The sequence below is a fragment of the Hyperolius riggenbachi genome, chromosome 3 (genome assembly GCF_040937935.1).
Source record: "Hyperolius riggenbachi isolate aHypRig1 chromosome 3, aHypRig1.pri, whole genome shotgun sequence".
NCBI lineage: Eukaryota > Metazoa > Chordata > Amphibia > Anura > Hyperoliidae > Hyperolius > Hyperolius riggenbachi.
The window spans coordinates 222,956,979-222,983,843 of NC_090648.1; the positions used below are offsets into that span (position 1 = coordinate 222,956,979).

Genomic DNA, 26,865 nt, shown 5'->3' on the forward strand with positions numbered 1-26,865 from the left:
GGCTTACCTCTAAGACCTCTCCCTCCCAGTGACCTCTGCCAAGTACCCCTTGCCAAGGTGAAAAAAGGTGTCTGCGGGTTATTCACCTTGATATTAGCCATAGGGTGTTACTTATAAACTTCTCCTCTCTGAAATTTTTCCAGACATTAAGATAGGAATAACCATTTAATTGAATCAAAGGCCTTGGCCGCATCTAATGCTGCAAGATAATCGTAATCTGCTAATTATGATTATGCAAAATTTCACTTCATTTTTTTAGGTAGAAAAAAACAAAGTCTTGTAAAAGTAATACCTTTTAATGGCTAACTGATAAAGTTAAATAATGCAAGCTTTCTGGGATCTAGTCCCCTTCTTCAGGCATATTTCTAGATGTTAGCTGTAGTAAAACACTGATGCAGGGAAGCTGCATGAAGATGGCAGTTGTACTAGTTGCTGTTTAGCAGTTAGATGTCAGGTGATCAGCAGGCTGGAGCCAGTGAGCTTATGCAAGCAAACATGAAATCTTTTAGATTTCATGTTTGCTTGCATAAGCTCACTGGCTCCAGCCTGCTGATCACCTGACATCTAACTGCTAAACAGCAACCAGTACAACTGCCATCTTCATGCAGCTTCCCTGCATCAGTGTTTTACTACAGCTAACATCTAGAAATATGCCTGAAGAAGGGGACTAGATCCCAGAAAGCTTGCATTATTTAACTTTATCAGTTAGCCATTAAAAGGTATTACTTTTACAAGACTTTGTTTTTTTCTACCTACATATATTGTTTGGCTAACACGGTACAGAAACATTTTTACTACTAACTTCATTTTTTTGCAACTACGACCATACATAATTATGATTTGTAAATTCCCAATTACTTTTGTGAAACCCATTCATAATTTCACATAATATTTGTGTAATTTTGCGCCGACTTTAATAGATAGTTAATGGTTTATTTACCATTAAACCATACCAGTTAATGTTTTTTTTTACCATTAATAGTTAATAGCAAAGATATAAATGTTAAGGGAAATAGTGACAACAAGTCAAAAGTCAGAAAAATGACAGTTTAAAAAACAATTTTCCTTTGCAATATTTTAAATCGATTTCTAGCAAAAAAAGGTATTTTTGATTATTTTATTTTTTTTACTTGTTCCCACTATTAACATATGTAGCAATTTTGGTGATGATAGCATGTATTGGAGCTTTGCTATTAACTTCAAAAGGTGGCACAAAATTATGTAAAAAAAGGAAAATTAGGGTTGTTGATTAATTTTACATACAAAATTAATAAAAAAAAGTCCCTAAATTTCGCAGTATGATTTTGCATTTTAATTGCGAATTAAAATAATGATTATGTGAAATTATTGCTCATCACCATTATTAATGCCTTGCTAAGCCATCTGCGCTGGCACCCGTACCCGTCTGAGATTGATGGATGAAGATCTATCTGGCATAAATCCCTTCTGGTCAACATCCAGAATATGTTTTATAATCGGTTTGAGTCTGTTTGCTAAGACTTTGGTTAACATCTTATAATCAGAATTTAGCAAGGAGATGGGCCTATCAGAGGCAAAGTCCTGGGGGGTTTTGTCAGGTGTCAATAAAGGGGCCCATACACCTAACGATTTTCCCACCGATATACGGTCGATTCGATCACAGTGATCGAATCGGCTGTGAAATCGCCGCACACACCGCTGACAGAACGATCGATTTCCATCCGAAATCGATCGTTCCCGTCGATTCCCGACGATCCGTCCGTGCGGAAGATTTTTCTCGTTCGCCGGCGGGTCGGCAGTGCGACGATAGCGGCATTCGAATGCCCGGCGACCGACGCAATACAGCAGGTATACATTACCTGCTCCGTCGGCGCGAATCCCCGCTGTCACTGCTGTCTTCTCCGCTCTGGTCTGGTCTGGTCTCCGGCATGCTTCACTTCTTCCTGCCCGGCAGGAAGTTTAAACAGTAGAGGGCGCTCTACTGTTTAAACTTCCTGCCGGGCAGGAAGAAGTGAAGCCTGCCGGACCCGGAGACCAGACCAGAGTGGAGAAGAAGACAGCAGTGACAGCGGGGACTCGCGCCGGCGGAGCAGGTAATGTATGTGGGGGGGGGGGAGGAGCGGCGGCAGCACCACCACCACCACAGATTGTGAACGGTTTCAGGCTGAAATCGGTTCACAATCTGTTTAAAGTAAAGGTGGCCATACGATCCCTCTCTGATCAGATTCGATCAGAGAGGGATCTATCTGTTGGTCGAATCTGATGGCAAATCGACCAGTGTATGGCCACCTTAAGACTACTTTAGTGGCTTCCTCCATAGATTCTTGCAACCTACCTTGTTGCAGACTATAAACTAAAGTCTCATTTAACCTCCTTGGCATCCAATTTCCACAGGATTTCTGTGCAAAAAGTGATAAAATTAATTTTTATAAGCTTTTTTTTTTTGCAACTTGCCAAAATGTGTCAAGCAAGGGTCTAGTATACAGTGCAGGAGAGTATTGATGTGTGGGCACGTTTATATGGACGTATATATCTGTCAATAGCGCTTGGGAGGTATTAAGGTCGGCAATAAAATATCAGAGTACCTATTGTAAACCTCTATGGGTATACCGTCTGGTCCTGGGGACTTTTGATTAGGAGTGTCTGCCAGTGCAATCTCCAGATCTTCAATACATAACCACTTCCCGACCGCCTAACTAACGCACAGAGGCGGCCGGGAAGCGGACCCCGCAAGGACCAGCTCATGCCCAAAGGCGGCGGTCCTTGTAGGGGCATGGGCGGAGCGATCGCGTCATCCGTGACGCGATCCTCCGCCGGCACCTGTCTCCGCTCACCCGCCGCAACATCCCGCCGGCCATACGGAAGCGCCGGCGGGATGTTAACCCGACGATCGCCGCATACAAAGTGTATAATACACTTTGTAATGTTTACAAAGTGTATTATACAGGCTGCCTCCTGCCCTGGTGGTGGTCCCAGTGTCCGAGGGACCACCAGGGCAGGCTGCAGCCACCCTATGTCGCACCCAAGCACACTGATTTCTCCCCCCCCTGCCCCAGATCGTCCACAGCACCCCTCAGACCCAATACCTGCCCACCCCCCAGACCCCTGTTTGCACCCAATCACCCCCCTAATCACCCATCAATCACTCCCTGTCACTATCTGTCAACGCTTTTTTTTTTTTTATCCCCCCCCCCTGCCCCCTCCTGATCACCCCCCCACCCCTCAGATCCGACATCAGATCACCACCCAAGCGCAGTGTTTACATCTATTCTCTTCTCTAAACACCCACTAATTACCCATCAATCACCCATCAATCACCCCCTATCACCACCTGTCACTGTTACCCATCAGATCAGACCCTAATCTGCCCCTTGCGGGCACCCAATCACCCCTTATCAATTCGCCAGGGCATTATTTACATCTGTCCTTCCCTGTAATAACCCACTGATCACCTGTCAATCACCCCCTGTCACTGCCACCCATCAATCAGCTCCTAACCTGCCCCTTGCGGGCAATCTGATCACCCACCCACACCAATAGATCGCCCGCAGATCCGACATCAGATCACCTCCCAAGTGCAGTGTTTACATCTGTTCTCTCCTCCAAACACCCGCTAATTATCAATCACCCCCTGTCACTGCTACCCATCAGATTAGACCCCTATCTGCCCCTAGGGCACTCAATCACCCGCCCATACCCTCAGAACGCCCTCAGACCCCAGCCCTGATCACCTCGCCAGTGCATTGCTTGCATCTATTCCCCCCTCTAATCACACCTTGCAACACCCATCAATCACCTCCTGTCACGCCCTAGCACACCTACCCATCAGATCAGGCCCTAATTTGCCCCCGTGTGGGCTCCTGATCACTCGGCCAAACCCTCAGATCCCCCTCAGACCCCCTTCCGATCACCTCCCCAGTGCATTGATTGCATCTATTTTCCCCTCTAACCACCCCCTGAGACACCCATCAATCACCTCCTGTCACCCCCTAGCACTCCTATCCATCAGATCAGGCCCAGTACAACCTGTCATCTAAAAGGTCACCCTGCTTATGACCGGTTCCACAAAATTCGCCCCCTCATAGACCACCTGTCATCAAAATTTTCAGATGCTTATACCCCTGAACAGTCATTTTGAGACATTTGGTTTCCAGACTACTCACGGTTTTGGGCCCGTAAAATGCCAGGGCGGTATAGGAACCCCACAAGTGACCCCATTTTAGAAAAAAAGACACCCCAAGGTATTCTGTTAGGTGTATGACAAGTTCATAGAAGATTTTATTTTTTGTCAAAAGTTAGCGGAAATTGATTTTTATTGTTCTTTTTCACAAAGTGTCATTTTTCACTAACTTGTGACAAAAAATAAAATCTTCTATGAACTCACCATACTCCTAACGGAATACCTTAAGTTTTGTACAGCAGAAGGAAATGGCAGCGCTTCCAAACAGACGCTGCACCTGAATTGACTACCTGCACAAGTATGCAGAGCTCGACTAACGGGCAGGTTACACACCTTGCATTCAAAACAGGTACAGTAAAGGGGGCGTTAGCTTCAGCATAAGTTGTGCACAAATTATCCCTAATAGACTCTCCTACGGCGGTGACGTGCCCCAACAGGAGAGAAACTAACCACTAATCTAGCAGTGAAACATATCAAACAGTGAAGCATGTTCAAACAATGAAAATTGTCCAAAAAAGAAAAAGAAAAAAGGGTTAAAACCTCAAACTTATGTAACAGTGAAGCATATTCAACAGTGAAACATATTCAACAGTGAACCCTAGCTAGTCTAAAATTAAAATCATAATCCTTACCTGGTGCAGCTAGCCATAAATGGTATACACATTTGTTCAAAAGACAGCAAGCAATGGGCAGCGCTCACAGGCTGCAAGTGAAGTGAAAGCTCCAGAGATATGCCCAGCCCCTTGGGGCTAAATACATACCTTGAATACAAATCAGATGCAAATTATGTGCTAACACTAATCTAAATTCTAAAATTTGAATGCAAGCTGACACCCCTGGAGGCAGCTAGCCTGAAGTATACTTAAGTTTTGTACAGCAGAAGGAAATGGCAGCGCTTCCAAACAGGTGCAGCGTCTGTTTGGAAGTGCTGCCATTTCCTTCTGCTGTACAAAACTTAAGTATACTTCAGGCTAGCTGCCTCCAGGGGTGTCAGCTTGCATTCAAATTTTAGAATTTAGATTAGTGTTAGCACATAATTTGCATCTGATTTGTATTCAAGGTATGTATTTAGCCCCAAGGGGCTGGGCATATCTCTGGAGCTTTCACTTCACTTGCAGCCTGTGAGCGCTGCCCATTGCTTGCTGTCTTTTGAACAAATGTGTATACCATTTATGGCTAGCTGCACCAGGTAAGGATTATGATTTTAATTTTAGACTAGCTAGGGTTTACTGTTGGATATGTTTCACTGTTGAATATGCTTCACTGTTACATAAGTTTGAGGTTTTAACCCTTTTTTCTTTTTCTTTTTTGGACAATTTTCATTGTTTGAACATGCTTCACTTTTTGATATGTTTCACTGCTAGATTAGTGGTTAGTTTCTCTCCTGTTGGGGCACGTCACCGCCGTAGGAGAGTCTATTAGGGATAATTTGTGCACAACTTATGCTGAAGCTAACGCCCCCTTTACTGTACCTGTTTTGAATGCAAGGTGTGTAACCTGCCCGTTAGTCGAGCTCTGCATACTTGTGCAGGTAGTCAATTCAGGTGCAGCGTCTGTTTGGAAGCGCTGCCATTTCCTTCTGCTGTACAAAACTTAAGTATACTTCAGGCTAGCTGCCTCCAGGGGTGTCAGCTTGCATTCAAATTTTAGAATTTAGATTAGTGTTAGCACATAATTTGCATCTGATTTGTATTCAAGGTATGTATTTAGCCCCAAGGGGCTAGGCATATCTCTGGAGCTTTCACTTCACTTGCAGCCTGTGAGCGCTGCCCATTGCTTGCTGTCTAACGGAATACCTTGGGGTGTCTTCTTTCTAAAATGGGGTCACTTGTGGGGTTCCTATACTGCCCTGGCATTTTAGGGGCCCTAAACCGTGAGGAGTAGTCTACAAAACAAATGCCTCAAAATTACCTGTGAATAGGACGTTGGGCCCCTTAGCGCACCTAGGCTGCAAAAAAGTGTCACACATGTGGTATCGTCGTACTCAGGAGAAGTAGTATAATGTGTTTTGGGGTGTATTTTTACACATACCCATGCTGGGTGGGAGAAATCTCTCTGTAAATGGACAATTGTGTGTAAAAAAAATCAAAAGATTGTCATTTACAGAGATATTTCTCCCACCCAGCATGGGTATGTGTAAAAATACACCACAAAACACATTATACTACTTCTTCTGAGTACGGCGGTACCACATGTGTGGCACTTTTTTACAGTGCGCTAAGGGGCCCAAAGTCCAATGAGTACCTTTAGGATTTCACAGGTCATTTTGCGACATTGTTGGTTTCAAGACTACTACTCACGGTTTAGGGCCCCTAAAATGCCAGGGCAGTATAGGAACCCCACAAATGACCCCATTCTAGAAAGAAGACACTCAAAGGTATTCCGTTAGGAGTATGGTGAGTTCATAGAAGATTTTATTTTTTGTCACAAGTTAGCGGAAAATGACACTTTGTGAAAAAAAGCCAATTGAAATCAATTTCCGCTGACTTGTGACAAAATAAAATCTTCTATGAACTCACCATACTCCTAACGGAATACCTTGGGGTGTCTTCTTTCTAAAATGGGGTCATTAGTGGGGTTCCTATACTGCCCTGGCATTTTAGGGGCCCTAAACCGTGAGGAGAAGTCTGGAAATCAAATTCCGCAAGATGACCTGTGAAATCCTAAAGGTACTCATTGGACTTTGGGCCCCTTAGCACAGTTAGGGTACAAAAAAGTGCCACACATGTGATATCGCCGTACTCGGGAGAAGTAGTACAATGTGTTTTGGGGTGTATTTTTACACATAACCATGCTGGGTGGGAGAAATCTCTCTGTAAACGGACAATTGTGTGTAAAAAAAATCAAAAAATTGTCATTTACAGAGATATTTCTCCCACCCAGCATGGGTATGTGTAAAAATACACCTCAAAACACATTGTACTACTTCTCCTGAGTACGGCAATACCACATGTGTGGCACTTTTTTGCAGCCTAACTGCGCTAAGGGGTCCAAAGTCCAATGAGCACCTTTAGGCTTTACAGGGGTGCTTACAATTAGGCACCCCCAAAATGCCAGGACAGTAAACACACCCCACAAATGACCCCATTTTGGAAAGTAGACACTTCAAGGTATTCAGAGAGGGGCATGGTGAGTCCGTGGCAGATTTCATTTTTATTTTGTCGCAAGTTAGAAGAAATGGAAACTTTTTTTTTTTGTCACAAAGTGTCATTTTCCGCTTACTTGTGACAAAAAATAATATCTTCTATGAACTCACTATGCCTCTCAGTGAATACTTTGGGATGTCTTCTTTCCAAAATGGGGTCATTTGGGGGGTATTTATACTATCCTGGAATTCTAGCCCCTCATGAAACATGACAGGGGGTCAGAAAAGTCATAGATGCTGGAAAATGGGAAAATTCACTTTTTGCACCATAGTTTGTAAATGCTATAACTTTTACCCAAACCAATAAATATAGGCTGAATGGGTTTTTTTTTCATCAAAAACATGTTTGTCCACATTTTTCGCACTGCATGTATACAGAAATTTTACTTTATTTGAAAAATGTCAGCACAGAAAGTTAAAAAAATCATTTTTTTGCCAAAATTCATGTCTTTTTTGATGAATATAATAAAAAGTAAAAATCGCAGCAGCAATCAAATAGCACCAAAATAAAGCTTTATTAGTGACAAGAAAAGGAGCCAAAATTCATTTAGGTGGTAGGTTGTATGAGCGAGCAATAAACCGTGAAAGCTGCAGTGGTCTGAATGGAAAAAAAGTGCCTGGTCCTTAAGGGGTGTAAAGCCCACGGTCCTCAAGTGGTTAAAGGTTTATGTAATAGCTCTATCATTTCTTGCTGTAAAGTGGGACATTTGAGGTTGCCAAGGTATCCATGAATCTCAGACCCTGTTATCCCCAAAGATGAGCAATACAGCTTGGAATGGAATTACTGAAATGTAATATTAATACTACAAACATCTGTAACCTTATCCCCACTTCCATCCTTTACATGTAATACATTGGTGCCTCCCCTGTCCTGTCTAACCATATGAGCAAGTAAACTGCTGGACTGATTTCCCATCTAGCCATGTGAGTATTTTTACTGTCATTACATTAGCTTTTGATGCAATATTTGAGTTCAATCTTCTCATTTTAATCATAGTTGAATGCTTAGCTCTTGCACATGAACTTCATTATTTTTTGTACTTTATCAGATTGTGTTTTTCCCAGTTGTGTACACCCTAAAAGCAATATCTGAAATTTTGCTTCACACTCTTTAGAATGAGTTAATTACAAGAACAGGAAGAGGAGAATTCTCAGTTCTGCACACAGTGTGCTGCTAAAGTGGGAAAGCAACTATCAATAATGAAGTTCAAAACAGCATATGCAGTAAGTACACTATGCAATTGTATAAAGAAAATAATTATTTCTGTTAGTGAAAGCTTTACTTGATGAATGAGCTTTTCATACTAGTTTTTACTTCTTTAGAAGGAAATTAAGCTGATTTCTATGAATGACTCTTTGGGCAAGGTTATTAGCCAGTGTCCTTGTACAGAAGAGTTCCCCTTTCCACAGGAAATACGAAACTGAACAAAGTTCTCCGAACAGTTGTATTTTTCCACTTGCTGTGGTGTTTCACTGGCTGAATATCACTTTTATTTAGTAATCTGTAATAATCTGTGACAAGTACCACAACACCAGCATGGAAATACTTAGAGAAGTTAGAACATATAAGGGACAACTTTGTATGGTAAACTTTTTGTCTACAAACATAAATGCTATATAAGATTTTGTATTCTTAAACTTTATACTTCAGCAATCCTTCTTTGTTGTTCTTACAATTACAGATAATGAATTTACAGGCCCATTCATGTCACACTCTGGCTCTGCAGCAATGCAGATGCTGGAGAATGGTCACATAGGGTAAAGACATGTTGATCTTGCTTGGATCTACTGCTTTTCTTGAACCCCTTAAAGCTTATTGCAGCCAAATTTACAGCACAAGAGTGGCAAATAATTTTGTAAGGCAGAAGGTTCTGCAGTCTAATTTACTAATAATGGTTGCCGACCTGATCCACACTTATTCTTAGCATGTTAGCATGTCCCCATCCACCTTTTGATTGAAGATGTTACTCTGCTCACCATGTTCATACCATTCTAAGAGCCAGCATCTTCTCTTTGCAGAAAGGTGTGAGATTTTTGCTCCGGGAATCCTCAACAATTCCTTTTTTGTACTCCACAGAATCCTTTCTTTTTGCTCTCACATTGGCTGGTCACATTAGTGTTTTCTGTCATGTCTGTGTTGCAACATATGGGACATAGTAATGTAATTGCGGCTCACTGTAAACTGGAGCTTATTTATGGGGTAGGTCTTATTAAAAATAAATCATGCTAGGGCTTATTTTATGGGTAGGTCTTATCTTTATAAAAACACAACAGAAATCATGCGTTTCAGTCAGAGCAGGATCATCCACCAGGTGCTGCTGCTTGGGGCTTAGTGGGTGTCAGGAGGCCCACCTGCCACCTTCTTTGACTTCTCTCCACTTCAGCTTACCAAAAGGACCACAATATGAGACGTGGACAAATTGGGTTCCACCATTCACTCTAATGTTAAATATCGGCTATTGGGCACAAAACTGGATGATTCAGGTGCCCATTAAATAGTGGGAATTTTTTCATTTTGAGAATTAGTGGTTCGAAAAATATCGTTCCAAATTTGTTTTGACAGTTATTTTTTTGTAAATTATTGTTTTAACTGTTTCAACATTTTGAAATTGGTTTTGAGAATTATAATTTTATAAATTATTGTTCTAAAATGTAAATTATCGTTTTAACTGTTTAAACATATTGAAATTCATTTTGAGAATTACAATTTTGCAAATTATCGTTTTGAAATGTATTATCTTACAAAGGTATCGCTTATGGTTTTGAAATGTATTCTCTTACAAATATATTGCTTTTTGTATTTACATTACTTGTAGCAGAGAAAGAGGTTTTTACGGTTAGGAGTCAGGAAGGGGGGTTAGTGTTGGGCGAACATCTAGATGTTCGGGTTCGGGCCGAACAGGCCGAACATGGCCGCGATGTTCGGGTGTTCGAGCCGAACTCCGAACATAATGGAAGTCAATGGGGACCCGAACTTTCGTGCTTTGTAAAGCCTCCTTATATGCTACATACCCCAAATTTACAGGGTATGTGCACCTTGGGAGTGGGTACAAGAGGAAAAAAAATTTAGCAAAAAGAGCTTATAGTTTTTGAGAAAATCGATTTTAAAGTTTCAAAGGGAAAACTGTCTTTTAAATGCGGGAAATGTCTGTTTTCTTTGCACAGGTAACATGCTTTTTGTCGGCATGCAGTCATAAATGTAATACATATAAGAGGTTCCAGGAAAAGGGACCGGTAACGCTAACCCAGCAGCAGCACACGTGATGGAACAGGAGGAGGGTGGCGCAGGAGGAGAAGGCCACGCTTTGTGAGACACAACAACCAAGGCCTTGCATGAGGACAAGAAGCGTGCGGATAGCATGCTTTGTACCGCCATGCAGTCATAAATGTAATAAAGAAAAGTGGTTCAATAAACAGGGACCACGCGGCAACGCTAACCCAGCAGCAGCAGACGTGATGGAACAGGAGGAGGCGCAGGAGGAGAAGGCCACGATTTGTGAGACACAACAACCCAGGCCTTGCATGAGGACAAGAAGCGTGCGGATAGCATGCTTTGTACCGCCATGCAGTCATAAATGTAATAAAGATAAGTGGTTCAATAAACAGGGACCACGCGGCAACGCTAACCCAGCAGCAGCAGACGTGATGGAACAGGAGGAGGCGCAGGAGGAGAAGGCCACGCTTTGTGAGACACAACAACCCAGGCCTTGCATGAGGACAAGAAGCGTGCGTATAGCATGCTTTGTACCGCCATGCAGTCATAAATGTAATAAAGATAAGTGGTTCAATAAACAGGGACCACGCGACAACGCTAACCCAGCAGCAGCAGACGTGATGGAACAGGAGGAGGCGCAGGAGGAGAAGGCCACGCTTTGTGAGACACAACAACCCAGGCCTTGCATGAGGACAAGAAGCGTGCGGATAGCATGCTTTGTACCGCCATGCAGTCATAAATGTAATAAAGATAAGTGGTTCAATAAACAGGGACCACGCGGCAACGCTAACCCAGCAGCAGCAGACGTGATGGAACAGGAGGAGGCGCAGGAGGAGAAGGCCACGCTTTGTGAGACACAACAACCCAGGCCTTGCATGAGGTACCGCCATGCAGTCATAAATGTAATAAAGATAATTGGTTCAATAAACAGGGACCACGCGGCAACGCTAACCCAGCAGCAGCAGACGTGATGGAACAGGAGGAGGCGCAGGAGGAGAAGGCCACGCTTTGTGAGACACAACAACCCAGGCCTTGCATGAGGACAAGAAGCGTGCGGATAGCATGCTTTGTACCGCCATGCAGTCATAAATGTAATAAAGATAAGTGGTTCAATAAACAGGGACCACGTGGCAACGCTAACCCAGCAGCAGCAGACGTGATGGAACAGGAGGAGGCGCAGGAGGAGAAGGCCACGCTTTGTAAGACACAACAACCCAGGCCTTGCATGAGGACAAGAAGTGTGCGGATAGCATGCTTTGTACCGCCATGCAGTCATAAATGTAATAAAGATAAGTGGTTCAATAAACAGGGACCACGCGGCAACGCTAACCCAGCAGCAGCAGACGTGATGGAACAGGAGGAGGCGCAGGAGGAGAAGGCCACGCTTTGTGAGACACAACAACCCAGGCCTTGCATGAGGTACCGCCATGCAGTCATAAATGTAATAAAGATAAGTGGTTCAATAAACAGGGACCACGCGGCAACGCTAACCCAGCAGCAGCAGGCGTGATGGAACAGGAGGAGGCGCAGGAGGAGAAGGCCATGCTTTTTGAGACACAACAACCCAGGCCTTGCATGAGGACAAAAAGCGTGCGGATATAGCAGCAATGCTTTTTGCCGCCATGCAGTCATAAATGTAATACAGATGAGAGGTTCAATAAACAGGGACCGGAAACGCTACACCATCCCAGATGTTCATTGGTCATGTTACTTGGTTGGGGTCCTGGAGTGTTGCGTAGTCATTTCCAATCCAGGATTGATTCATTTTAATTTGAGTCAGACGGTCTGCATTTTCTGTCGAGAGGCGGATACGCCGATCTGTGACGATGCCTCCGGCAGCACTGAAACAGCGTTCCGACATAACGCTGGCTGCCGGGCAAGCCAGCACCTCTATTGCGTACATTGCCAGTTCGTGCCAGGTGTCTAGCTTCGATACCCAATAGTTGAAGGGTGCAGATGGATTGTTCGACACAGCTACGTCATCTGACATGTAGTCCTTGACCATCTTCTCCAGGCGATCGGTGTTGGAGGTGGATCTGCACGCTTGCTGTTCAGTGGGCTGCTGCTGCATGGGTGTCAGAAAATGTTCCCACTCCAAGGACACTGCCGATACCATTCCCTTTTGGGCACTAGCTGCGGCTTGCGTTGTTTGCTGCCCTCCTGGTCGTCCTGGGTTTGCGGAAGTCAGTCTGTCGGCGTACAACTGGCTAGAGGAGGGGGAGGATGTCAATCTCCTCTCTAAAGTCTCCACAAGGGCCTGCTGGTATTCTTCCATTTTGACCTGTCTGACTCTTTCTTCAAGCAGTTTTGGAACATTGTGTTTGTACCGTGGATCCAGAAGGGTATAAACCCAGTAATTGGTGTTGTCCAGAATGCGCACAATGCGTGGGTCGCGTTCAATGAGTCCTACCAGAATCCTCATCATCCTCTTGTGAGCGTTGTGATAGTTGTTGTGATGCATCATAGTCGTCACCTTCCTCCTGGTCTGCTTCTGCTGACCATTCGCGCTGAATTGTGGAAGTCCAACGTGCACCGCTCTGGCCCTCGTCAGTGGTGGCATGAAATTCCTGCTCCAACTCCAGCTGTTCCTCCTCCTCTTCTTCGTCATAGCTGCTGGGGCCAGCGTTCCCTGAGGCGGATGGCCTGATGTTGGTACCATCACGCTGATCGTTTTCTCCTTCAGATTCCCCCAGTTGCATCATGACAGCTGTTTCCTTGATTTTCAACATTGACCTCTTCAGTAAACACAGCAGTGGTATGGTAATGCTGACTGAAGAGTTGTCACTGCTCACAAGCAACGTGGATTGCTCAAAATTTTGGAGGACTTGGCAGAGGTCCAACATGTTGGCCCAATCGGATCCACAGAAGCTTGGCAGCTGTCCGGATGCGCCTCGGTACTGCGCCGTCATGTACTGGACCACTGCACTCTTCTGCTCACAAAAGCGTGCTAGCATGTGCAGCGTAGAATTCCAGCGCATAGGGACATCACACAGCAAGCGATGGTGGGGGAGATTGAAGCGCTCCTGCATCTTGGCGAGTGCCCCCGAAGCAGTACTGGAATTTCTACAATGTTTGGCCACTCGACGCACCTTCAACAGAAGATCAGCCACGCCTGGGTATGTCCTCAGGAACCGCTGAACTACTAGGTTCATCACGTGCGCCAGGCAAGGGATGTGTGTCAGCTTAGCCAACCTTAAAGCGCGAATGAGATTACTCCCATTATCACACACAACCATGCCCGGTTTCAGGTCCAGCGGTGCCAGCCACAAATCCGTCTGTTCCTTTATTCCCTTCCAAATTTCCTCCCCTGTGTGCTGCTTATCCCCAAGGCAGATCAGCTTCAGCAACGCTTGCTGACGCATGCCAACAGCTGTGCTGCACTGCTTCCACGATCCTACTGCTGCTGGGTTAGCGTTTCCGGATGAGGTACAGCTTTGAGATGCGTTGGAGGAGAAGGAGTTAGAGAGGTAGGTGCTGCTGTTGTTATCCAGTGGGAGGGACGGCGGTGCAGCTGTTTGCGGCGTGGGCAACACCCGCGCCGTAGCAGGTGAGGAATCGCTGCCAGGCTCCACAAGGTTCACCCAGTGCGCGGTAAGGGAGATGTATCGACCCTGTCCGAACGCACTCGTCCAAGTGTCAGTGGTGAGGTGAACCTTGCAGGCAACGGCATTCTTCAAGCTTCGGGTTATTTTGCTGACCACGTGCTCATGCAACTCAGGCACTGCAGAGCGCGCAAAGTGGTAGCGGCTGGGAACCACGTAACGTGGGATGGCCACTGACATCATGCCCTTGAAGCTGTTTGTCTCCACCACTCGATATGGCAGCATTTCGCAGGCCAGAAGCTTGGCTATGCTGGCTGTTACTGCCACGGCCCGGGGGTCATTTGCTGGCAATTTCCTCTTGCGCTCAAACATCTCCGACACAGACAACTGAACCGTAGCGCTGCACACGGAAGGGCTGTCGGTTGTTGTGTTTGATGAACACTGGGAGACCTCAAGCGCACTACTCCGGAAAGTGACAGTGTCAGCGTCGTCTGATGTTTGTGAATGTTGTGAACCACGCAATGGCTGGGCTACTGCTGCTGCTGAGGCGGGTCTGGTGGTGAGTCTGGTGAACCCAAGGGAGGCAGTGTTGCTGGTACCCTGTCCTGCCGCGTTTGCCCACAGAGTGGGATGTTTGGATAGCATGTGGCGGCTCATGCTGGTGGTGGAGAGGTTGTTAATACTTTTCCCCCTGCTCAGGCGGGTCTTGCACACCTTGCAAATCGCCATGGTAACATCCTCAGTGCAGTCTTCAAAGAAAGCCCAGGCTTTGGAGCACCTGCCTCCTTGCTGGTGATTTCTGTTTGCTCCTCTTTTGCCTCTCACTTGAACTTCCACGCTTGTGGTGCCTGAAATTGCGCGCCGCCTACCTTGTGGCACAAGGCGAACTCGTGCAGCAGTGGGTTCTTCAACAGACTCATCTGTGCTGCTGCTACGACGGCGATGTTCTCGTTCACAAACAAAATCTGGGTCTATGTCCACATTGTCCATACCCTCCTCTTCCATCTCCTCAAACTCGTCATATGTCATTGTGGGGGGCCGCCGCCGTGGAGTAGAGCTCCCCAGAACAACCTCTGCGCAGCTCACTCCAACGTCGTCTTCCAGATCTTGTCGGCCGACCTCCTGCAATTGCAACCCCTCCTGCCCAACTTGCTCTGGGATTTGGGTTTCCGAGTCCTCCTCGGACTCGCCTTGTATTTCAGTGCGCGGTGCATTTCCCACAGTTAATGGTTGTGAATCCGGGCACAACATTTCTGGCTGTTCCTCCATTGACCTTTGAAAGGTGGAAGTTTGTTGGGCTGGGAATAGCTCCTGCGAATACCCCATTGTGTCCTGAGGTAATTCATCGGACTGGTTATCTGGCAGTTGTGTGCGTGGTGTCGCTGCCGGTTGTGTCAGCTTTGTGCCCACTGGCTCCTTGTAACTGGCTGAGGACTCGGACCTCGTGCGTGATGTGCTGGTGCTGCTTAACCCACTGCTGGATGCTTGAGAGGTCATCCAAGTAATTATCTGGTCCTGTTCTTTTGGATCTGTGAGGGTTGTTGTCCTGGACAACATGGGCGGTATTGAGTGGGTTTTCTTGGGTGCTCCCCTGTGGCCTGTACGTAAACCGTCAGGGGAAACACCTCTTCCCTTGCCCCTTCCTCTTTCACCGGATTTCTTCCTCATTTCACTTATCCTTACAGTACACGCTGACTGGCAGCAGTACAGTGGCAGTACAGAAATGCTATACAGTACCACTATTCCCAGCAGCGACACAGAGCACAATGCTATACAGTGGTGGGTGAGCGGTGTACCACTATTCCCAGCAGCGACACAGAGCACAATGCTATACAGTGGCGGGTGAGCGGTGTACTACTGTTCCCAGGCCCAGCAGACACAGAGTGGAAGTAAACACAATGCTATATAGTCTGGCTGAGCGGTGTACACAGAGTGGCAGTACACACAATGCTATATAGTCTGGCTGAGCGGTGTACACAGAGTGGCAGTACACACAATGCTATATAGTCTGGCTGAGCCGTGTACACAGAGTGTCAGTAAACAATGCTATATATAGCGTGGCTGAGCGAGGTACACAGTGGCAGTACACACAATGCTATATAGTCTGGCTGAGCGGTGTACACACAGTGTCAGTAAACAATGGTATATAGTCTGGCTGAGCGGTGTACACAGAGTGTCAGTAAACAATGGTATATAGTCTGGCTGAGCGGTGTACACAGAGTGGCAGTAAACAATGGTATATAGTCTGGCTGAGCGGTGTACACAGAGTGGCAGTACACACAATGCTATATAGTCTGGCTGAGCGGTGTACACAGAGTGGCAGTACACACAATGCTATATAGTCTGGCTGAGCGGTGTACACAGAGTGGCAGTACACACAATGCTATATAGTCTGGCTGAGCGGTGTACACAGAGTGGCAGTACACACAATGCTATATAGTCTGGCTGAGCGGTGTACACAGAGTGGCAGTACCCACAATGATATATAGTCTGGCTGAGCCGTGTACACAGAGTGGCAGTACACACAATGCTATATAGTCTGGCTGACCCGTGTACACAGAGTGTCAGTAAACAATGCTATATATAGCATGGCTGAGCGAGGTACACAGTGGCAGTACACACAATGCTATATAGTCAGGCTGAGCCGTGTACACAGAGTGTCAGTAAACAATGGTATATAGTCTGGCTGAGCGGTGTACACAGAGTGTCAGTAAACAATGGTATATAGTCTGGCTGAGCGGTGTACACAGAGTGGCAGTAAACACAATGCTATATATAGCGTGGCTGAGCGAGGTGCACAGTGGCAGTACACACAATGCTATATAGTCAGGCTAAGCTGTGTACACAGAGTGTCAGAAAACACAATGCTATATATAGCGTGGCTGAGCGAGGTGCACAGTGGCAGTACACACAATGCTATATAGTCAGGCTGAGCAGTGTACACAGAGTGTCAGTAAACAATGGTATATAGTCTGGCTGAGCGGTGTACACAGAGTGTCAGTAATCAATGGTATATAGTCTGGCTGAGCGGTGTACACAGAGTGGCAGTAAACACAATGCTATATATAGCGTGGCTGAGCGAGGTGCACAGTGGCAGTACACACAATGCTATATAGTCAGGCTAAGCCGTGTACACAGAGTGTCAGAAAACACAATGCTATATATAGCGTGGCTGAGCGAGGTGCACAGTGGCAGTACACACAATGCTATATAGTCAGGCTAAGCCGTGTACACAGAGTGTCAGAAAACACAATGCTATATATAGCGTGGCTGAGCGAGGTGCACAGTGGCAGTACACACAATGCTATATAGCCAGGCTAAGCCGTGTACACAGAGTGTCAGAAAACACAATGCTATATATAGCGTGGCTGAGCGAGGTACACAGTGGCAGTAAACAATGCTATATATATAGTGTGGCTGAGCGAGCGGTGTACTACTGTTCCCAGCAGCGACACACAATGACTGGGGGGGACCCTGGCTAGCGTGGCTGGAGAGCGAACTACCCTGCCTGCCTACCCAAAGCTAAACCCACAGAGAAATGGCGGAAATATGACGTGGTTCGGGTATTTATTTACCCGAACCACGTGACCGTTCGGCCAATCAGAGCGCGTTCGGGCCCGAACCTTGTGACCCGTTCGGCCAATCACAGCGCTAGCCGAACGTTCGGTGAATGTTCGGCCATGCGCTCTTAGTTCGGCCATGTGGCCGAACGGTTTGGCCGAGCACCGTCAGGTGTTCGGCCGAACTCGAACATCACCCGAACAGGGTGATGTTCTGCAGAACCCGAACAGTGGCGAACACTGTTCGCCCAACACTAAGGGGGGTCTTAGGGTTGGCACCACCATGGGGGTCTTAGTGTTAGGCACCACCGGGTCTAAGGGTTAGGGATAGGTAGAGGGAGGGTTTGGTGTGAGAGTAGCGTTAGGTTTAGTGGAAGTAAAATATCTGTAATATTTACCAATGTTTTATTATGCTTATTACGACTGTAAATATATTTTCTTTTTCATTGTTATATACTATATTTTGCAATTTTAGTTTCACCCGTCACACTTTTTATTACCGTCATTTTAATATATTTATTATTCTATTTTAGATAAAGATGAAGAAATGATAAAAAATAACCTAAATATGTTTCTTTGCAATACTTAAAATCATAAAAAATTGGTTTGCAAGTAAATACAGTATGGGTTAAATTTAACAATTGTTTCTAAAGTCATCAAAAAATGACTTTAGAAGCAATTGTTACATTTAGCCCATACTGTATATTGTTTGCAAACCAATATTTTCCTTATTATCGCCGAAAAACAATTCGGCTTTATCCTGCTCCCTTTTATCACAGCGCCTCTATTTCATGCACGCCTTTCCAAAGGAGAGGTGACTCTTATGAGAAGTTCTGGATGCAAGAATGAGTGAAGGTAACCAGGCTAGAGGTCAGGAAGGTTTCATGGGATGAGCGAGAGTGGGATGAAATCTGGAGATTAGTAAGGCAATATATGGAATGGACAGTTTATGGAAAGATTTGTATGATAAAGTTGTGAGTTTCTACTGAATACCTTGGGTAATTGGCAGCCAGTGGAGACAAGACAAGACAAAGAACATTTATATTGCGCTTAAAGTTCCAGAGCTGCAGCCACGAGGACGCACTTAGTAGGCAGTAGCAGTATTAGGGAGTCTTCACCAATAGGGTCTCCTTACTGAATAGGTGCTGGCTTACTGAACAGGAGGAGCTGGTCTCCTGTGTCAGAGACAGATCACTTAACCAGTACATTATCCACCCACAGTGGAAGGATTGGCAGAGACGGGCAACATCAGAGGAGCGGGAGGAGAGGTGGATGAGACGAGCTGTAGTAAGCAGAGTTCAGTAAGTAGTGAAGAGGTGCCAGTCTGTTTCTTCGTAAGTGGCAGAGTAGAATGCAGCATAGTTGAGATGGGAAATGATTAGGACATGTAAAAGAGGTGCTTACCACAAGAGTATTTATGCGTGCTCAGACACCAAGTTTAACCCTAACAAATCTGGCTTTGCAAATCTGGCCTAATTGGCTTATCATGAGGCATTGCTCATGCAAATATGCATTTGCTTTCGCATGCCAAATTATGCAGGGTCAAAAACCAACACCGCAAAGCGGTTGCCCTGCGGGAATTAGTTCATGCTACATTAGCACTAACCAGGAGCTCCATGGGGAGGCTTCCCAATGCCCCCATACAATCGGGGGGGCCGTGAGGCCCCAAGCTCTCTCACTGCTTGGGAACCACAACGGCACCCCGGAGGGGGAGGCGGGGTGGCGCAGGCAACCCCCCCAAGCGTGGCCAGCGCCGGGGAAGGTCGTCCGCACCCACCTCCCAATATTAAAAACAGGCACTTACCTTAACGTCCATTTTGTTCTGCTATGTGAGCATTAACTTGGGGGCACCACATGAGAAAGGAGTGAAGCATGGGTCACCCCGAGCTTTGAAACTCAGGGCTGGCTTACACACAACACTCCAGAGGGGGGGGGGAGGACAGGCGCAGACAGCTCATCCCAGGGCTCACACCACCTAGAGCAAGCCATCCACCATCTGCCTCCAAAGGATACAACTATGAAAATGCTTTCCACAAGAGAATTTATGGGTGATCAAACACCAAGTTTAACCCTAACAAATCTGGTTTTGCAAATCTGGCCTAATTGGCTTATCATGAGGCATTGCTCATGCAAATATGCATTTGCTTTCGCATGCCAAATTATGCAGAGTCAAAAACCAATACCGCAAAGCAGTTGCCCTGCAGGAATTAGTTCCTGCTACATTAGCACTATCCAGTAGTGCCACGGGGAGTCGGCCCCACGGTTGTATGGGGGCATTGGGAAGCCTCCCTGTGGCGCTCCTGGATAGTGCTAATGTAGCATGAACTAATTCCCGCAGGGCAACTGCTTTGCGGTATTGGTTTTTGACCCTGCATAATTTGCCATGCAAAAGCAAATGCATATTTGCATGAGCAATGCCTCATGATAAGCCAATTAGGCCAAATTTGCAAAGCCAGATTTGTTAGGGTTAAACTTGGTGCTTGATGCACGCATACATTTTCTTGTGGAAAGCATGCAAAAGAGGTTCTGGAGAGAGTCCCTGCTAACTTGTATTGCAATATGAGGAATTGATATCTCTTTTGTAAACAGTTTTCATCTTGTGTGTGTGTGTGTGTGTGTGTGTGTGTGTGTGTGTGTGTGTGCGTGCGTGCGTGCGTGCGTGTGCTGGGGAGTGCATAAGCTTAATCTGTGCCTTTAAATGAGCCGGGTGGCCCTTTATGCAGCCACATATAAGACAGGTGCTGCTTGGTTTAGAGCACTCGCTCTTTCTCTCCCAATGTAAGAATACTAGGTCTGATGTAAGAGATCTCCAAGTAATACACACTGTTTGGTCTCCGTATGAATGCATAAATAAATATAATGAAGTGTTCAGTTTCATCTCACTGTTGGAAAAATGCACAAATAGGTTATTGCTAAATGTTGGAAATCACCCAGTCTTAAACTTCACAAAGCCATTGAAAAAAATAAACCAGATTTGCAATTATGAATGTTTAGTGGCAAGAATAGAAGGAAATGAATCACAGGCCAATGACGTTTGGAAACAGCCTCAAAATGTGGGGAATACATAGGACATAGTGAAAACGTGCTAAGATAGAGATCATTTTTTTATTGATTTTTAGTGTATTATACTTACGGTAGTTTACTACACTTATCCTATATAATAATCCCTCTGTGTCTCTGCGTCCCTGTCCCTGTGCGCTTGCGTCACTGCACATGTGCCACACGGACGGCCTGGGATAGGAGCGGCCAGCCGGTTGGGCTGGCGTGTGTGCGTGTGTGGCCGGCAGGCGTGCGTGCTCGCATGCACGCTGACATGTGGCAGCGGTGACAGACCTAGAGCCCATTTTTAAACATTTAAACGTTATCACCTGACATCTAACTGCTAAACAATAACCAGCACAACTGTCACCTTCGTGTTTATTATTTACCTGCATCAGTGTTTTACTTCAGCTAATATCTGGAAATATGTCTGAAGAAGGGGACTAGATCCCAGAAAGCTTACTTAATTTAACTTTAGCAGTTAGCCATTAAAAGGTATTACTTTTCCAAGACTTTGTTTTTTTCTCCCTACATACTATACTTATATTCTAATCTATTTATGGTCTTGCATCAGACAAGAAGCAAAACAAACCTTGTCAACATGTTTAGTTCAGCATTGACAGTCTTTATTGTTTGTATCCACATATTTTTATAAAGTGCATTTTATTGCATTGTTGGGAAAAAAACAGAAAAAAACTCAATCAATAAAAGGTGAGAGGGCGCTATAGCTGCATGGCAGGTTTGATATGTGGGTCGTGTTTTTGCTTTAAAAAAAACAACAGATATGGTGGCAGATATCTATGTCTGTGGGCAAGGGTCATTGCTTATTTATTTATTTATTATTTATTTATTGTATTTATAAAGCGCCAACATATTACGCAGCGCTGGACAATAAATAGGGATACATACAATATTTAGGGGTGACATACAGCAAAATACCTGAATACAAGAAAGATCAGATCATGCAGCACAGTACGAGTACAAGGTAATGCTTAGTCAGTCACTGGAGGGGAGCATGGAGATTAGGCAAGTTAGGTTCACTCAGATGCCTAGCATGGGTTCACAGTAATGGAGGTGCATGATCCGGTTGGACCATTTCAGGTTCCAGGGTTTTTACCGCATAGGGTTTCTGGCAATTTTGACATTTGCAGTTGGTACAGTAGAGCAATAACTTTTTCATTACTTATGACATCAAAGTAATATATATTGGGGGGGGGGGGGGGGGTTCAGGACAACCTAGGATTTCTCTGGGTAATATTTTGTTCCAAAATTATTATTACCCCTTGATACTTGATAACTTCTGCTTGGATGAAACCGGTTGGGAACATGTTAACAAGCTGTGGGAGCCACTTGATCTGTGCGGACAGATGACGGGGATCATGCATGAATGCAGCGAGTCAGAGGCGAGGTCCTCTTTATACCCAAATGCTAGGTAGGGGGTTAACACTTCACTGCAGGTAAAAAAAAACACTTTTCACTTTTTACAGTGTAACACTATTTGCCATTCTTTTCACCTTTTCTTCTAACTCTTACTGAATAATTGCTGCTATTTGCTATAGTACATGCAAGAGCCTTGGCAACAGGGCGGAAGGGTGTGTGTCCACATGCGGGACTGTATGGTGGTGGATTTCATTCCTGGTAGTTAATTTAACTTCTAAGTACTAATAGGGAGACTTATTTTGATGTCACATTAACCACTTAATCCTATCTGGATGAATATTTCCATGCAGATAGGCTACACTACTGCCACTGACCGCCTTCCGTTAGCCCGGAGATCAATGAATGGGAACACAGTTCCCATTCATTGATCGAAGTCCCTGTATGAAAGACCAACGCCGTCCGTCTTTCACAGAGCCCCTACTGTCACGCCCACGCATTACTTCCGTTTTGCGTACTAATACTATGCATACGTAAGAGAGTTGTGAGGACATCTTGTGGCCAAATAGTAAAATTACATCTGGAAATAAACATTTCCAGATAATTACATTTTTTTACTTTAAAATTAGCGCCTTACCTCCCACACTCCCCAATAGGTACACAGTTTTTTTTTGTAAAAAAAATATATGTACAATAAAAAAAAAAAAAATAGTTACCTTAGGAACTGAACTTTTTTAAATATGTATGTAGTAAGGTATTGTAACGATTGGTGTCAGCAAGAGGCACAAATATCTGATTAAGTGGTGATATACAGAATCACCACTAATGCAGATATGTTAGAGTGAAATAGTAAGTATCTTCCTGATGGTAAATCAGCGGAAGGCTCACTAACACGGTAAGTGCCTGAAATGATCTACTCAGACCAGTGTCACACCCCGAACCTTGATTATTGGGGATCCGCAGTATCGCCAATAATACAAGGATAGACCCGATTATATAGCAATCTGCGGAATTGCTAATAATGCGGGTAGATGTAAAGCAGTGGACACACGAACAACATGAAAATATACAAAGCAGTAAATATTCACAAAGTTGTGGAAATATCCACCACACGGCAATTCCTCAGAGGTGTGGTTACCTCTGAATGGGAACCCCGTGTGTGAGATCCCCCAAAGTGGCAGTGGAGGAATCTCGGCCTCTGGCAGTAACGGTCTGCTAGGGCCGGCGTCTCAGGGAGGCAAGCCTCAGATAATAACCCAACAGTAGAAGACGTTCCACTGAAGGGAGCAAGGTCAGACAGAAAGAGGTTCGGCAACAGTACAGGCGGCAACAGTACAGAGACGTGAGACGAGAGAATAGTCAGGAACCAAGCCAATAGTCGTTAACGGTACGGGCTGGCAGAGTACAGAATCAGGAAGCAGAAGAGAAGTCAAGACAGGCACAGAATCATACACAGAGAATCAATAACAATAATAATAATCTCCTAGTCTAGGTGTGAAGTCCTTGGTTTCAACACCTGGGATCTAGTCTAAGGTCTGAGTGCTGACACAGGGTATCGCAAACACAGACAAAGTGTGACTGAAAAGCACTTCCTTATATACTGCCTGGGAGAGAAGTCTCCACCCCAGGCAGCAACCAATCAGAGCAGGCTAAAATGTCAGCTGACCTCCAGGTCAGCTGACACGCTTTCTAAGAGTATAAAGGCGTGTCTGGTGTGCGGCCGCACCCCCTAGAGGCAAGATGGCAGAACCCTGGTGAACAGCATGTTGGTGAGTTTGGAGCAGAGTGCTCGGACGGGTGTGCGCAGCGGATGCGGACGAATTTCCGCATCCCGCGTTGGAAGGTCCGCTTGCCGGACTGGATGCGACCATATTTCCGCAATCCATCCGGCGTTGCAGATTTTTCGTTACAGTACCCCTCCCTCTAGGCGTGGACTCCGGACACGTCCCACCTGGCCTGTCAGGATGGAGCTCATGGAACCGTCTCCTAAGTTTATCAGCATGTAAATCACCTGCTTTGACCCAGGATCTTTCCTCTAGACCGTACCCTCTCCAATGCACCAAATACTGCACTGAACCCTGAACTCGTCTGGAGTCCAAGATCTCCTCAACCTCCCATTCAGGCTCACCATCAACCATGACAGGGTGAGGAGGGGGGGAATCCACCTGAACAGCTGGTTTCAGGAGTGACACATGAAAGGCTTTCCCCACCTTTAGAGACTGCGGTAACCTGACTCTGTAAGTAACACGATTAACCCTTTCGGAAATTGGATATGGTCCAATATACCTGGGCCCCAGTTTCGCGGATGGCTGCCTCAGAGCTATATGACGAGTTGATATCCAAACTCTGTCTCCTGGTTTAAACTCCCACTCCGCAGACCGTCTCTTATCTGCCTGCCTCTTCTGTATGATGAAAGCCTTTTTTAAATTTTCTCCGACATTAGCCCAAATCCTCTTGAAAGATTCCTGCCACTCCTCCAGGACAGGGAATGGAGAGGTCGACACTGGCAAAGGAGAAAATTTGGGAGATTTCCCATTGACAATTTGAAAAGGCGCATAACCAGAGGACTCATTCCTGAGATTGTTATGTGCGAACTCAGCAAATGGTAGAAACTCCGCCCACTGGTGTTGGGCGTCCGCCACATAACATCTCAGGAACTGTTCCAAAGATTGATTGGTCCTCTCTGTCTGGCCGTTGGTCTGTGGATGGTAACCTGATGAAAAGGACAACGACATACCCATCCCCTTACAGAAGGCCCGCCAGAACCTAGAGACAAACTGGACCCCTCTGTCTGAGACAACATTCTCTGGAATGCCGTGTAATTTAAAGATATTTTGAATAAAAAGATCTGCTAATTTTTGAGCAGTAGGGAAACCACTCAAAGGCACAAAGTGGGCCATCTTACTGAATCTGTCTGTGACCACCCATATGACAGTCTTTCCATTGGAATCTGGAAGTTCTCCCACGAAGTCCATGGAAATATGTGTCCATGGCTCCTGAGGGGAGGGCAGAGACTGCAAAGTTCCAACTGGAGCCAGTCGGGAGGGTTTGCTCCTGGCACAGACGGTACAGGTCTTAACAAATTCCTTGCAATCTTGTTGTAGAGATGGCCACCAGACAGATCTACACAACAATTCTTGGGTTCGGGTAGTGCCAGGGTGTCCAGCATTCTTGTGTCCATGAAACAACTGCAGCACTTTGGGACGTAAAGTACAAGGGACATAAAGAACCCCTCTTGGTTTCCCTTCTGGCACTTCTAATTGAAAAGGACTTAAGAGGCTAGGAAGGTCTTCAACTATCTCAGTGGCTGCCAGGATGATCTCTTTCGACAGAATACTTTCTGAGGAAGGAGATTGAGCAGTTTCAGGTTCAAAACAACGAGAAAGGGCGTCCGCTTTAACGTTCTTACTCCCTGGTGTGAATGTAATTATAAAATTAAAACGGCAGAAAAAGAGAGCCCATCTAGCCTGTCTGGGGGTGAGTCTTTTAGCTTTTTCAATGTACTGTAAATTTTTATGATCCGTGTACACAGTAATTACATGCTCCGCCCCCTCTAACCAGTGGCGCCACTCCTCAAAAGCAAGCTTGATGGCTAATAATTCCCTGTTTCCAACATCATAATTTCTCTGGGCAGGAGAGAATTTTCTGGAAAAAAAAGCACAGGGATGAAGCTTGCCCTGAAGTCCTGAACGTTGAGACAATACTGCTCCTACTCCAACCTCCGAGGCATCCACCTCCACTATAAATGGGTAAGCAACATCTACATGACGTAATATGGGAGCAGAACAGAATGCCTCTTTCAGAGAGGAAAATGCCACAACTGCTTCTTCTGACCAATGAGTGGCATCAGCCCCTTTTTTTGTCAAATTAGTAAGCGGAGACACCACCGAAGAGAACCCCTTGATAAATTTTCTATAATAATTTGCGAATCCCAAGAATCTCTGTAGTGCTTTAAGCCCAGATGGTTGTGGCCAATCCCTTACAGCAGAGACCTTTTTGGGATCCATGGACAACCCTGATGTAGAGATAATGTAACCAAGAAAGGCAATCTCCTTTACCTCAAAAACACATTTCTCTAATTTCGCAAACAATTGATTCTCCCTGAGTCTTTGTAACACATACTTCACATGTTGGCGGTGTTCCGTGATATTTTTAGAAAATATTAAGATATCATCTAAGTAGACGATTACAAAGCGACCCAGTACCTCCCTAAAAATCTCGTTGACGAACTCCTGAAAAACTGCAGGAGCGTTACACAACCCAAAGGGCATCACCAAGTATTCGTAATGCCCCTTGGGAGTGTTGAATGCCGTCTTCCATTCATCTTCCTCCCTGATACGGATCAAATTGTAGGCCCCCCTTAGATCCAACTTAGTGAAAACAGAAGCCCCAGGAACCTGTGTAAATAAATCGTCGATTAGCGGTAGTGGATACCGATTCTTAATCGTGATCTTATTTAGACCCCTGTAGTCAATACAGGGGCGCAAACCACCATCTTTTTTCTGAACGAAAAAGAATCCCGCTCCTGCAGGAGATCTTGAAGGGCGGATGAAACCCTTCTGCAAATTCTCCTGAATGTACTCGTCCATGGCCAATTTTTCCGGGGACGAGAGGTTGTATAGGTGGCCCCTGGGTGGCATGGTTCCTGGTTTCAAATCTATTGGGCAATCAAAAGGTCTATGGGGGGGTAATTGATCTGCTGCCCTAGGACAAAAGACATCAGCATATTCCTGATATTGTGGAGGTACTCCTTCCACTTGAATCTTAGTAGAACACAAAACTACATTCTGTAAACAATGTTGTGTACAATAAGGCGACCAAGTAGTCAA

The 26,865-nt window shown here is 45.4% G+C and overlaps 1 protein-coding gene across 1 annotated transcript in view; it reads left to right on the forward strand.

Annotated features, from left to right (window-relative positions):
* Window positions 1-648: 648 nt before the first annotated feature.
* The window catches only part of LOC137563408 (mucosa-associated lymphoid tissue lymphoma translocation protein 1 homolog), a 103,868-nt gene continuing 77,651 nt past the window's right edge, over window positions 649-26,865 (forward strand). The window contains exons 1-2 of the mRNA XM_068275818.1: window positions 649-719; window positions 8,420-8,528. The gene's annotated coding sequence lies outside the window, so the exon portion shown is untranslated. The remainder of the gene's footprint in view (window positions 720-8,419; window positions 8,529-26,865) is intronic.